The sequence below is a fragment of the Melopsittacus undulatus genome, chromosome 4 (genome assembly GCF_012275295.1).
Source record: "Melopsittacus undulatus isolate bMelUnd1 chromosome 4, bMelUnd1.mat.Z, whole genome shotgun sequence".
Lineage (NCBI taxonomy): Eukaryota > Metazoa > Chordata > Aves > Psittaciformes > Psittaculidae > Melopsittacus > Melopsittacus undulatus.
The window spans coordinates 17,811,103-17,826,132 of record NC_047530.1 but is presented as its reverse complement, the minus strand read 5'-3'; positions in this window follow the sequence as shown (position 1 = coordinate 17,826,132).

Here is a 15,030-nt window from a genome sequence, read left to right as displayed (position 1 = left end):
GGTTCTCTAGCTCTGCAATAATGAAGATACCCTTCCTTGTGTGGGGGGTGAGAAGATGCCTTTTGAAACAGTGGGGTTTTCTTGGCTTGCTTTTTTTATTCAATAATAGTAAAATTAAATAATAATAATAATAATAATAATAATAATAATAATAATAATAATAATAATAAAGTGGGGGGGGAAAGAAGAAAAACAAGATGAAAAAAGCATAAACGTGCCAGATGGGAACTGCACCTAGCCGGTGTCCTGAGCTCCCGCCTCTGCGCACGGTGGAGCTGTTGCTCCGTGCTGGAGCCAGGATCAGGGCCGCTGCGGGGGCTCCGCTGCCCCACGGCCAGCTCGCCAGAACCCCGACCCGATCTAGACCCCACCAGCAGAGTCTAGAACTTACGTTTCATTTAGAGACTTGTTTTTCGGCTAAGCGGCAGCTGGAGGGGGTGCAGGCAGCTGCGCACAGAACAGCAACACGAAGCAAGGGTGCCCTAAGCCCCCAGCTTTTTCCTCCTGACTGGAGCCAACAGTCAGGATCTGAGTCAAGGGGAGAAACCTTAATCAGCTAGCAGTAGGGTTTAAGTAGGAACTGGAGCACAGAACTTGGCTTCAGGTGTGTCTGCCTGCAGAGGTGTTCTCCCCACCAGCCTGGCCTTTATTTCCTGTAACTCTGCTCAGATTATAAATACCAGTGGTGGTGTTTATGGATGCATCCAGTGACAATGGCCTCATCCGACACAAAGTGGATTCCAGGTCGGCAGATAATAAAATTATAACCAATGGCTAATCTGAACAGGTTCTCCCCTTGAGTAACAATGCCTCCCAAGGTTATACCTTGAAGTTGAGAGATTCTTGGTGATTAACAGCCTGCTAAACTTGGAAATCTTAGGTAAGTGATGTGAAGGATTGATTGTGCACATATACTCTTTTAGACATAAATCACTGACCAAATCTGAGACTAAATCTTGATCTATATGCACCTAGACTCTTCTCTAAGAAGGTGTTAGAAAGCAGAGGGGTTCTCTCTGAGCCTCAAGACTCAATGGGAGTTTTATCTGACTCTGTCCTCTATGCAGGAAATACTCCAGTGTACCTTGCCATTGAATCTTCTTAAACCACTTTCACATTTCCTATCACTTTTGTTAAATTGCTAAATTACATCAATAAACGTATTGCTACTTCTCACTTATAAGTGAAGTGCATCACTGCATCCATGATGCTGTCTAGGAGACATAAAGTCTAAAAAGCCTTGATTGTTAAGCTCCTCCATCTGCCCTCACCCTGGCCATGGGCTCTGCTGCAGGGATACTGCCTGAGGACAAGGACCCACTGCTACTGCTGCCTGTCTCTACAGCCACCTTGTCTGATCCAGACCTGGCGCAGCTCAGGACAGGTAAGGAGGGTATTTGTGTGGCTAAGCCATGCAGTCACCATTATGCTGTAAGAGGTTATGCTTGGTGCCAACTAAGTGAGCCCTGTCTCAACACTGAGACACCTGCAGAGCGTGACATTGCATGGGGGGACACAGACACAGCTCTGCTAATCTCCTTCTTACGGCAAACACCTCCATATACAATTTCGGTTCTCACTCACACGCTCATGTTTTCCTGGATTCTAGGTGGCCTGGACCCCTTTTCTCCCTGTCACCCTCAGCAGGCCTGACATCTCACTTTTTTTCAGCTGAGGAGACTTGCAAATGTAGAGCGTAGGCTGGGGATCAATGGCACCTTTAAATAGCCTGACCCAAAGCCTCTCTAAGCAGCTGACTTTGTCAAGCAGTGATAAAACTGCCTGGCTGTAAGCTTTTCTATACAAACCTTTAATGTGTACATTGCCAGATAAACTCTTCCTTTCCAAGGGAAGGAGGAAGGCAACACCCACCCCACAAGGCAGACACCACTGTCATCCACTGGTGCAGCAGTTTTCGCATGAGAGGGTTGTTTCACTCTTGGTATCACAATCCAAGCTCCCATGCACCCTGGGCTGGTGCTGAGCACTGGTACATGCTGAAGTCTCCTGGATGTTGGTGGAGAGGCTGCCCTGGGAAACCAATGGAGCATGAGATTGTGCTTAAGTGCTTTCCTGGCTTGGGGCTTGTAATTATTAATAATCATAGTTAATCTCTGCCTCATACAAGTACACCTGTACACCACATCTTGTTTAAGCTATTAAAGGTACACTTTTGTTTACTGAAACCATCTCTGGGCCATCATATCACAAATGGCCTATGAATTATCAGTTGCATTATGAATGTTATATAGCAACGTTCAATGACAAAGAAGCAATGGAAATCTACTGGTCTTCAAAGGAAAACCTCAAATGACCTTATGCCAAATCCAAGTGTTTTCAGCCTGCTGCTGAGGCTATGAATATTGCAGATATTACATATCTTTGTATGGTATTTGTTAAATATTTAAGATCAGAAAAGAGATTTTAGCCTAAATGGCTGCTTGTGGTTGCAGCATTAGAGTCTTGCAAAATTATTGCTGGAACCCACAAACATGGGTTTGCTTTTGGATCCAGGCTCCTAATATTTTGTGCCAGGTTAGGCAACCATTTCCTAAAGATCAAATACAGTTTACAGCTCATCCTACCTGGAGCTGTAAAAAGACAGAGAAAGCAAGAGCTGGTGAGTGAACAGCAAGGAGTCCTGTTGGGCCAACAAAACCCAAGGACTTCAAATATTCCTGGGCATCATCTTAAATAAATTTTATGTTGTGCACAAGGTGGTTATAGACTGTTAGGGTTTGGGTTTGTTTTGAGATATCTTGAGAATTCTCTGAGTTGGTATAAAGGAAACTTAATTTTTACTTATTCCATGGACCAAACTCATTGTCTCCCTCTCTCATGCCTCTTTCTGTGCTCTGGCTGATGTGGTTCCTTGGTCTTTCCTGCAAAAGACAGACTGGAGTTGCCCAACTCCAGCAGTACCCTGGAGAAATGCTGCAGGATGGTGCTTAAACCAAGCCAAGCCTGCATATAACAGGTTATAATTGAATCTCAGAATCACAGAATGGGTTAGATTGGAAGGGACCTTTTAAAGATCATCTAGTCCAACTTCCTTGCAATGAGCAGGGATGTCTTTAACCAGGTCTGGTTGCTCAGAGCCCCATGCAACCTGACCTTGAATGTTCCCAGGGATGAGGCATCTATCACCTCTCCAGGCAACTTGTGCCAGTGTTACACTGCCCTAATCATAAAAAAGTTCTTATTTATATGTAGTCTAAGTTTACCCTCCATCAGTTTAAAATGATTACCCCTTGTTCTATCACAACAGGCCCTGTTAAAAAAGTCTGTCCCCATTAATATTCGATGTGTTATACTTGACAGCAGTTGAAGGCTCATCCTTTGATGTGTTAGGCAGAAAGATCTCTCCCACAGAACATACCAAGGCCACAGCTGGCTTGTGAGGCACCTTTGCAGCCTCACATTGGGGTTTCAGGTGTGAGGGTTTCTGCCAACACCCTGAGGATTTTCACACATGCTTGGGAGCAGGCAGGAAAAATAAAGTGTCTCTGGCAACTCCATATGGCTTTGTCTTTCCTATCAGCCACCTCCTGGGGAACAGGCTCCATTCCCTTGCAGCTACAGGCTGCTGGGAGGGCAAAGGCAACTTTAAGTCACCCCAAATCCTGACGCAGGGCCAAAACCCAGCTCCAGTCAATCCCCACTTGTGCTGTGGCCCCTCTGAGCAGGGGGAACAAGAGAAGCCCCCTGAGCACAGCAACATCCACAACCCGCTGCCAGCCAGCCATGGGCTGTTTTCCTGCCGCAGTCACCTTTGGGCCTGGCAGTAATCTCGAAGCATCTGCTCCAAATCATCCAGGATTACAGGAATTAAAAAAAAAAACAACAAACCCCAATTAGAGTCCCAGGGTCCTGCAAGCACAAATCCGTTTAACCCTAATCCAGGCTGCTGCCCCTTTCCAAAAGGCAAAGGAACAGTCCCTGCTGGCTACTTTTTGTGTGCTCCAGCAACATCACCTCTCCTCAGCCTGAATTTACTCATTTTTTGCCACAGAGGTAGTGCCAGGCAGCATACTCATGCTACTGGAGAAATTGAATGCTTGGCTTTGGGATCTGAAATTAGCTGTACAGACGTGGGGGTTGGTGCCAAGCTTTTTCCCTGCACACACTCCAAGGGGATTACAGAGGTGAAAAAGAGGGTGCAAATAAATCTGAATGTGTTATAGTGCCCACCAGGGTCTGTACAGCAGGCACTGGCTCCTCTACTTCTTGCTCACCATCATGTATAGTCCTCTGTCCACCAAGAGCACCTTCAGGGTTTCAGTAGGCTCTGCACTCAACATGGATCAAGGTGTTTGCAGTCCCATGCCCTGCAAAGCCACTTTGCCAGCAATTCAATGTGGAAATGTTCCTTCGAGATATGGCACAGAAATCTGGGGTGGGTAGCAGGCCACTGAGACACAGTTTGAGCCTTGGAGGCTGTAAACTGAGACTGCAGCAGGGACACAGCCGAATGTGAATGTATGTAATGCTAGGCTATCTGTGTGCTTCATCTGCTGGGCGTAAAAGCCATGTTCAACCCATCAGGTCAATATAGCCTCCAGGTTACAGACTTCTGCATTTTCTGACTTTTACTAAGATATTTGTTAAACTGTTGTATCCCTGACTTAAAGGTCCATCAGCTTTCTTGGAACTTGGAGCTTTCATCCTGCTGTGTTAGGAGATGCCAGCTGGCTATAATTGATCCTGACTTGTAGGAACAGCACCCACTGAAGGACTCTCCTTGTGAGCAAATATTTGCAAGACAAAAAAATTCAGGTAGCAATTTTTTCTAAGACCAGTTCCTGAATCTTCTTTGAGGCAGAAATGACAGACAGGAATACGGCCACAAACCACCCTCAGGTGTGTACTTCTTCCATCATTCAAGAAGACGATGGCAGTTGAAAATGTTTTGTGCTGGTTTTGGCTGAGGTTGAGTTGATTTTCTTCATAGTAGCTAGTACAGGGCTATGGTTTGGATTTGCACTGGAAACAGTATTGATAATTTAGGGCTACCTTTGTTATTGCTGAGCAGCACTTACACAGAGCCAAGGCCTGTTCTGCTTCTCACACCACCCCACCAGTGAGCATGCTGGGTGTGCACAAGAAGTTAGGAGGGGACACAGCCAGGGCAGCTGACCCCAAAGGGCTATTCCATACCATATGGCGTTATGCTCACCATAAGAACCTGGGAGTGGAAGTAGGAATGGGGGACATTGATTCAATGAAGCCCTGCTTTCCCAGAGACAGCTGAACACCTGCATTCTGATGGGAAGTAGTGAATTCCTTGTCTTGCTTTGCTTGGTGTGTGCTTTTTGCTTTACCTTTTAAATTGTCTTTATCTCAACCAGCAAGTTTTCTCACTTTTACTCTTCTGAGTCCCTTTCCCGTCCCACTCCGGAGGAATGAGTGAATGGCTCTGTGGTGCTTAGCTACTGGCTGAAGCTCAATCACAACATATTCCCAAACTTCTGCTTGACAGCTAACTTTCATTTGACATACCACTCAGACTGAGAAATATGAGTCAACATCTTTCCTTTTGACATGGCTAAAGTCCTATCCGTTTTGATGCCCATCACGAGACAGTTTTCTTCTTACCACCAGTAGGAAAGCTGTAGCCCATTTCACCAAGCTCGAAGGCAGTGAGGTACTCTCTGGATTTCCTTAATGTCTGGCAGCACAGCCTCTTGTGAAGTTAGAACACAGACTGCAAGGGTGGAAAGGTTTCACTTAGCTTCTGTTGTGCAGCTTTTTACAAAAGTTTTAATGTCCTTCTGAAAAATGCAGTTTTGTATCGTTGTAGCAGAGCCCAATCTAATGGCCACTGAAGTCAACAGGAACCTGTCTGCTAATCTTAAGATGTGTTTGGATCTGGCATGAATGAACAGTGGGATGCAATGTAGAACTCAGTATTTAGTTCTGAAGAAAAGAGTGTTTATTTATGCAGTAAATAATTACTACCATTCTACTGAAGAAATGAAAGAAGCATTTCATTAATTACACACACTTCGCAGTGTAATGGAGGAGTTAGTCTGCTTCGCTGCCCTTTGTGTCTCCTGATATCTTCCTGGTGCTCCCAGGCATTTCACATCTTCCCTTAGCCTTGCCTCCATTGTGTAAATAAATATATGCAAAAAGTGCAAACAAGATGAGCAATCCCACGTGAGCGGCTCAGGCAAGGCACGAGGCCAAGGCACTGTGCTCTCACCCCTGTGTACTTGGAAGGTGAAACTTAGAAACTTCATAATGACTGAGTCATCTGGTAACACAAACAAACCCAAACAGCCAAAATGCATACCTACATATGTACAGTGACATATAGAGGAGACATCTGAACAGCAAGTTCTAATGCCTGGAAGGCCATGAGATCCTCGGCAAGGTGACTTATTCCTTACAAAGCACTGGAAACTGTTAAAAGTAATAGAGGTAACGAATGAAAATTATGCTGCAGCACTGCTAAGAACAGCTTTTCTTCTCTCACCTTGCCTTGTACAATGCGGATGTGACCCCATAGCCCCTCAAGCTTCTTGGCACAAATACCCTATTGACTTTAGTGGGAGTAGGGAGAAGGCTGAGGACTGCTATTCATGAAGGTACTGGTTTGCAGGATCAAGGTAGCACATGGTGACAGCTCAGTCCTGCTTCTGTGGTGCAGGCATTTTTTAAGGGCATTTTTGATTAAATTGTTGAAGCAGTGGGGATTTACTGAACCAGTGTTACACTGCCCATGCAGCTTGCTCAGTTTGCTGTTGCCAGCAATTCAGATATTGTCCGAGCTGTCCTGCTCATCAGTGCATGAACTCTGAAAACACTTAGCCACTACCAGCTCTGTGCATTATTTCAGCTGAAAGAACCATGTAGGTAAAGTAACGATGATGGATCTAAACGATAATAAAGTCTCCCTGTTGAAAATTTAAAGTGCTATACAACTATTTTTAGTGACCTCTCCAGCTGAGATAATGCAGAAAGCTAACTAGTTGTGAACATCCATCTTACGTGAATTGATTCTTACAGTTTGCAAACCAAGGTGAATTGTAGGAGGTTAATGTTCATGCTCCAATACAAGGATATCAACTATATAAAAAGATGTATACTGCACCTGTAAAGAAATAACCTATTAAATGCCTAACCTGGATGCAATGTTGTGGTTCTTTTTTTTTCTATTTTTTTTTATTTGAGCACATTTATTTCCTTAATGGACATTTAGTTCAGATAGAACACTAAGAGCTCTGCCCCTCATATCCTCCTCCCTCTCCTCCCTTTATGTGTGTATGTATGTGTGATGTGTGGGGGCATGAGAAAGGGAGAAGTCTTTTGTCATTGATTCAGGAAACATTGAGACAAAATGTTCAAATTTTATCTTCCAAAATCAAAGACATTCAAAAAAATGTTTTTAAATGGATTTTTTTCCTCCCTTCAAGTATGCCCCAAACCTGAGTTCTTGGGCCAGTATTTTAAAACTGGGGACTTTAAAACAAAGCAGCTATTTTTTGTAACTTCCTAAATAGAATAACTGAGCACCTCTCTGCAAGAAGATGCAGAGCACTTCATGCCTTTATAAAATGCAACACATATTTCAGGGCTGCCACAGCAAATTCTTTACTTCTCAGAGCTCATTTATCTTGGAAGGGCTCCATATCCAGCAATGCAGCCTGCTCCCACTACTCTTCAAACCCTCAGATGGCAATTAGCAACATCAATAAGTAATAGAACAAATACTTGTCTCTAAAAAACACAAGCCACAGACAGAGCAGCTCATTCAGTTTACTCTGAGGCTGCGTTATAGAACTTATTTTTTTATATTTCGTCTGTTTTAAGCCCTAGTCCTACAAAGACTTAGTTTTGAGATGAGATACTTGAAAGTCAGTTGTTGATGAAGGGTGAGTGAAAGGCAAGGCCTAACGCTGCAAGGGTCCAGGGTGAAGAATCATATCCACCAAGTCCCATGCACACCAAGAATGCCCCCATAAAGGTTTTTAGGTTTAGCTCCTGCAGCTCAGCTCTTTAGCAAAGAGTTTTTGGAACAGAGAAATGAGTCTGTTGACCACTCAGCTCCTGGAAACAGTGAGTTTCCAGCAGAAGCAAAGCCAAAAGAAGTGGCAGAGACCAACTAAAATACTGTAATAGGAGTGTTTGTTGACATTGCATAGAAACAAAATGAAATATTTCTGTGAAAACCAGCTTTCAAGAATATGAAATGAGTGAGCAGGTCCACCAAGGGGCCACAAACTATATGCTCGTAAGTACCAATATGATTTTAGTATTGCTTCAAGAGCTGTTTCCTCCAGGAGACATCCCACCACTGAAACTCTGAAGTACTTCTTACCCACCAGTGACCTGCCAAACAAGTCTGCTGGGAAACACTTCGGCAGTTTAAGCTTAACACACAAATTGGTTAGCACTGCTCCTTTAGTGCTTGAGGATGTCAGGGGATAAAAAGGATCACCGACTGAGTGGGAACAATACTCACAGAAACTCAGCTTCGGCCTTGGGACTCTCATCTATCTCTGCGGTCAAGAGGCAGAGACAAGCTTTCACAGATGGTGGACTTGATTAGAGAACTGATCTTGGTTAAAACTGCCTGGATCTTCTCACTGCTAATAATGGAGAGGGAGGAGGGTGGGACTGTCTCTCTGGGCAACGGAGACAGATAGACTGTGCTGGATTACTACTAGAGTGGGATTAGGTGCTCTAAGTCACCTGCCTGAGAACTCCTCTCTCCCACTGACCCTGCTGGCAACCTGCAGACATCAATCTCCTTCACATCAGTTCTGGGGACTTCCATCCCCACAGCAGCTCCAGGTATCAGCTGCCAACCTGCATGGGAGTAGGCACATGAGAAAGTGATTGTAAACCAAGGTAATTCTGAAGAACAACCCATAAAACCTTCAGATTGACTTAAGAAACAACCTGGCCTGAAGAGCAGTTTCCAATATAAGTGTCCTGATAGAGGCGTTTATGAGAAGGTGCTTTACCCAGCAAGGCACAGCAGTTTTCTCCCTAAAGAATGGTTGCATGTCCTTGTGGCTTTTTGAAGTGCCTGAAAAACACTGGACCTGTGGACCCCTATTTGTGTCTTCTTCTCCGCACATTTAATGGGGAATGATGTTCCAGAAAAGGTGTCATTCCATCTATGGCTACCTTGTATTACAGCTATGCAGTATGAAATAATTTCAAGAATTGCTTCTGAAAAAGCACATATATTTCAATAAGTGAAATTAGGAGGAATAGGGTGTTGTTTGTTCCAAATTGAGCCACTAATAGTTATTGAAAGAACATTCAATACAGCAAAAGTCTTCCAGCTGAAAAAAATCATGTCCTGCTCTCCCACTGTAGAGCTCTCTGTTGAAATCAACTTATCTTGAAAAAGAGAATGTAGTGCTAGAATAAAACTTCCTACTTGTCCTAGTGAAGCCCCAGATGGTGTGTCATTGTGGGTTACTATGGAGTTATTGAATAAAAATTGAGGAGCTTGTTCTGCTAATCAATACCTGTGTATGTGGATGCAGATCTCAGCAGTGGGTGTGTATCTCCTGGAGGCTGCCCTCCAAAACCTGCATTCAGCTTGTGTGAAGTTTTCTAAGGGATTGAACTTCTGAGGGTAGTGTAAATAAGGCATGGCTGCCCAGGATGAATGGATATTCCTGTTCTGCTCCTACCACTAGATTACGAGAACCTCTCTTTTCACATCTTTGCTTTGTATCAGATTGTTAACAACACGCCTCCCCCAAAAAATAAAAATAAAAAAAATAAAAATCAAGAGGAGCAGCTTTAAATGGAAATTAAGAGATGTGTCTAAATCCTTTAGTCTGTTTGGGATGTCCCAGGTGATTTAGTCCAGTTGCATCTGTGCATTAAAACGTATGACGGCACTAAGGTTCATCACTTAGCCTATTAAAACATTAGAAGAGTCCCTGGCACAGGGCTACCTCAGGCCAGGCAGAGCTGCCCTGCATGGTCCTTGAGAACAGCTCAATAGTTAATACAGGGTGCAGAGCCTTTCCCATCAGCAGTATGGACACAACCATTCTATTTGAAGGGTGAGGGGCCTGCAAAGCAGCAGGCAGGAGAGCCAGGACATGGCATTTAATAGTGTAAACATAGCAATGTGACTGCCTACTCAATGACAGATCTCTACTTGTGACAATGAAGAGCTAAAATCCTGCCAGAAGTTTTCCAGTCAGGAGTCTGTGCTGGAACCTGGTCTCCATTTGGACACACTGCTGACAAGGCTGTCCTGGTTACCTGAAGGTGAGCTGCAAATCCAGATTCTGAGGATAGCAAGCTCCCAGATTTCTCTGACACCATCTCCATCTTGGCTTGGGATAGGCACAGTGGGGAAGAAGTCCTGGAGGTTCCACCAAACACCTCCTTGGGCATTGCTGTAGAGGGAACACTTTTTCCTGTGGAGGACACAGATCCCACCCCACATGTGCCATGTGTTTGGGTCAGAGTGGGGAAGGCCACAGAGGTGGGTTTAGCTCAGCACTATGGGTCAATCCCAAGATGCAAGAAAAGCTCCTTGGGTTATGCAGTTTAAGAAGAGCCTGGGAGGGGACAGCACTGAGTGATTTGCACCATTTTTAGGCTTTTTGGGACCAAAACAATGGAAGTGGTGGTGAGGGCTGGTGCCCCAGGCATGCCACTCCTGGGATGGAGTAGCACCAGCTCTGCTACGTGTAAGGAGACAACTAAGTGCAGAGGGTTCTGGGGCAACAGTGCCTCTCCCCAACCTCTGTGAGGAGGCAAAAGGAACAAATATGTGAACCCACTTTGCTTTTATAAGGTTTGAAGATGTAAACTTCCCTCCAAGCCACATTTATTGTAGTGGAAGATGTGTACCAGAGAGGCCCATGTCACAGACCAGAAGACAGCAGGGTTACAATGGGCTTTTTAGAGAATTCTGCATTTTGGGAGGGCTTGGACTGACCATTGCAAATGATGAAGGAAGAGAAGCCATTTCCTGGCCTTTTGTTGGAGGTCTTACAGCCTGTCCTGAAATAGAAGGGAACAGAAATCCAAGGGCTTTATCTGTCACTCCAGTGCAGAGAATAAATGCTGAGAGAGTGCGAAGTGTTGTATCCCTCAGGGCATTGAAGATGACATATTCCTTCCCTTGATTCCCAGATAGGTCTCACCTTCCAGGCCCCCTCCATTTGGGAGCACACCAAGGTCAGCCCAGGGTTTGGGCTCTATTGTTGGTGCTGGGGCTGCTGGGTGGCCCTGGGGAGGGGACAACTCAAAATCTGTCAATTTCTGCATCACACAGCACCCTTTCCCTTTGGCTTCCCACACCTCCAACCTCCCCTCCAGCAAACACATTTGTATCTTCTGGAAAAGAAAGAAATAACACAAATGTAATAAAGTCAGTGCCCAACAGGTACAGACATCGCTGGGGAGTATTACGTGCTCTCTCAGGGTACTGCCCCTGCATTGGCCAGGGGTAACTGGATCTGCGATAGAATTTGATCCTCCCAAGCCTTTAATTGGATGCGTGAAAGGTCCAAAATGCAGCCTGCTTTCATGCTTCCCCAGCTATGAAGTACACGGTTTTCTTGTCACACAAGGGCACTTCCCAATGAACCCACACCTCCCAGAAAACACAGTCTCCTTTCTAACCTCTCATACCACCCAGCTCCCAGGCCAGCAAGTCAAAGCAGACCCTTTGTAAAGGAGCCCTACCAGCCAAAGAGGGTGCTGGCAGTGGCAAAATACTCTATAGCTTTCACACACCCACCGCTTTTTCTGTCTGCAAAAAAAATGCTGTAGTTGGACGAGGGGCAAAAGGTGGTGGCAGAACAAATAGGGCACAGTTGCTCCCTTCTGTGGGATTGGGCTGAGGGATGGGGCTGCGATGAGTGCTCTTCAAGGCTTGTGCAAACTGGAGCGCAAAGACTGGGGCAGGAGCACCCATGTGTGCTAAGCAGCAGCTGGGGCAGGGCTCCCAGCCTGGAAAGGCCAGTGTGGCTTTTCCAAGGCTCCTGCATCCCCCAGTCCTCCTTCCACACTGATTTGTACCTCAAACAGCAGCAGCCCTCCTCTGCAGTGCCTGGGTTGGGACAATGCGTCCCGGATAAGTGGGTCTTCTGTCCCCAGCTGCACCGGGGCCAGGCTTCGCCCAACCTGCGAGCCTTTTGCTTTCCTTTATTTTTTTTCTTCTCTCTTGCAAAATCAATTTGCGGACAGCGCACTCATTTTTTCCCCTTGCAAACTTATTAGCTATTCAGCCCAGGCAAGCACTCGTAAGCATCCTTTGTCCCAGGGAGGCCTGGAGACCCCTTCATTAGCAATGATTACCCTGAGCAGTTTGACAGCCTCCCAGCCCTCTTACAAGACTTTCCCATTCAGCCCTGCCCGGGGCTGCCCCACTTCTCAAAAGAAACGGAAATATTCAAACATTTCTCCTCCTCCTCCCCTTCCCACCCCCCCCAGGCTGAAGAGAGGAAAAGCTGTTTCTCTTATCTACCCTCCCCATTCACTTCACTTTTGATAGAGAGAGAAGGGTCAAGGCAGACTTTTTAGAGACCCTTTTCTGAGCGTTTTGTTTAATGTAAATACAAGGTCCCCACCCCTTTCTCGATTATAATTGTTATTATTTTTAAAACAGCCGAAGACTGGGGAGAGCGATGACTTGGGCTGATCTTTGGGAAAAAATAAAAATGCTGAAAATGCCAGGGAAAAGGCATTCCCATTCAATGCGAGAAGGGAAAAGGCAGAAGGAAAAAAAAAATAAAGAGGAGGGGGAGAAAGAGGGGAGAGAAGCGGGGTTCTTCCGTGGGTTTTACCAGTACAAACGAAGGCGGCCGGCGCGGCCCCTGTGAGTTAGCGGGGCTGGGAGATGCTCAGTCCTCTTCATCCTCCCACAGCAGCAAGAAGGGATCCGGGACTGCTCCTTTCAGCGTGGCTCAGAGCTCCACTCGTCTCTGTCCCAAAGGGTTGATTTGTGCTGTGTCCCCCCCCCAGCCCACTCGCCCCCCAGCACCCGTTATACCCCTCAAACCCTTTGTCGAAATACATAATATTAATAATATATGTTGTCCAAATTCCGGTTTTTTTTTTGTTTGCGTTTTTTGTTGTTGTTGTTGTGGCTGTGCGGGGGGTGGGGTGGGGAGGAGGTGTTTGTTTCTTGGGTGGGTATTCTATTTGTTTTCCGTTTTTTGTTGTTTGTTTTGTTTTTTTTGTGTTTTTTTTTTTTTTTTTTTAGTTAGAAAGAAATTTCACGTTATGAGAGGCTGAGCGAACATATTAATATAATTCTCCACCTCTTTATACGTCTTTTCGAGAGCTTTAATCCCCAGCAGTAAGCGCTGCTATGCCCGCAGGAGCCAGTGCAGAAATGGCAATCCGCTCCACCGATTCCCGGGGAAGAAAAGGAAGAACACGGTTTATTTCAGGAGATTCCGTTTTGAGGACACAAACTGTTTTATTTCCCAACTCCCCCTCGAAGGTGAAAAGCGCTGTTCCCAAACCAAGACAAACCCCGACCTCGTTTGAGGTTTGAGCAGCAAAGCCTGATTACCCTTGCCTGGCTCTGTCGGGAAAAAAATCTGCTGGGGTTTAAGCAGCAACAAACCTGGAGCAGAGCTCTGGTACAGGATTGGGGTGCAAGGTGCGCTTCGGCCCTTCCGCAGGTGGGTTCCTCCCAAAATGGAGTTAGAACCCCCCGCACTGCCCCCACTTCCCGCACTCGCAAAATGCGGCTTATTTGCCTCTTCCGACATCCTGAATTAATTACACCCCGTTGCCTGTAAACGGACTTAGAAGACAGGTAATAAATAGCTGCTACCTGTCCCGTCCTTGTCAGTGAGGAAAATCAAGGCACATTCATCGGGGATGAAATGCAGATTTAGACACCAGCGATGCCAACGCCTGTCAGGCTCTAAATGCAAACAGGGGAAAATGCCACTGCTGAGACGGGAATGCACCTCCCGAGAAAAGGCAGCACGACCGAATCAATTCATCACGGAGCTGAAATGGCCCCTGTGCCGTTCCAGGGGAGCTGGGGCACTGCTCTGCCCGGCTTCTCCTCCCGAAAAAACCGAGCCGAGCAATCAGCTTACCGGCGAGGCATCTCTCGGAGGCCAGGGAAGTAAACACGATGAGACCGAGCAGACAAAAAAAGCACAGCTCAGGCGATTTAAAGATCAACGTCAAACTGTATAATATAAAATCCTTCTGCTGCGGGGAAAAAGCTTAGCACGCTCCTCAGACCTGGCTTTTGGTGCCCTCCAGGAAAACCGCCGTCAAACAAAGCGATGCAGGGGAGTGGTGGGCACAGCCCCGGGCACATAGTAGGAGCTGGGATTTGGGGTTATTTCGCCCCCGATGTTGCCCTTGCGAGGCATGGAGGGCTGTTAATTCCGTATCTTTTCCATGCATTTGCCAGGTGAGGGAGGAAGCTTGTTTTTTCCAGATGGGATGCGCCCAGCCATTCGCCCCCTCCCCCCCCCCTTTTTTTTCCCTGCCTTCCTTTTCCCTCGTCCCTGTCCAAAAATTCGCAGACGATAATCCCCAAAAGCTCGGCCTCTGGGAGAGAAGAACCTGCTGCGATGCCTTCTCCTTCTCTTCCCCGATCTCCCCGATCCTCCGACAGCCAGGGCCCCGCTCCTCTGGCCGTATCCCGCCTCCCCTGCTCCCTGCCCTGCAAAGACATCACACCGGTACGGGGACCCGGCTATTTCGGTTGCTGCCGAGCTGATGCTGAAATCTCCGTGACCTCGGAGATGTGCTCTGCGTAACCTGTCAGGCTTGAGACTGACACCGTCATTTCAAAGCAGATGCGAGGGTCGTTCATCAAATATTTTATTATGGGTTTAGGCTGCTTCATACAGTTTCGTCCTGCACATGCTCTACAAGTCACCTGTGCACACAGAGAACAAGCAAAAAATAATAATAATTAATAATAATAATAGAAAAAAATCTACCATAGCAATCCCTTAAATAAGTAAATAAACATATTATATATTTATATAAAACCCCCTCCAAATTTAACGTCATTTAAAGTAAAGCGAAACCCAACCAAAACAACAGTGT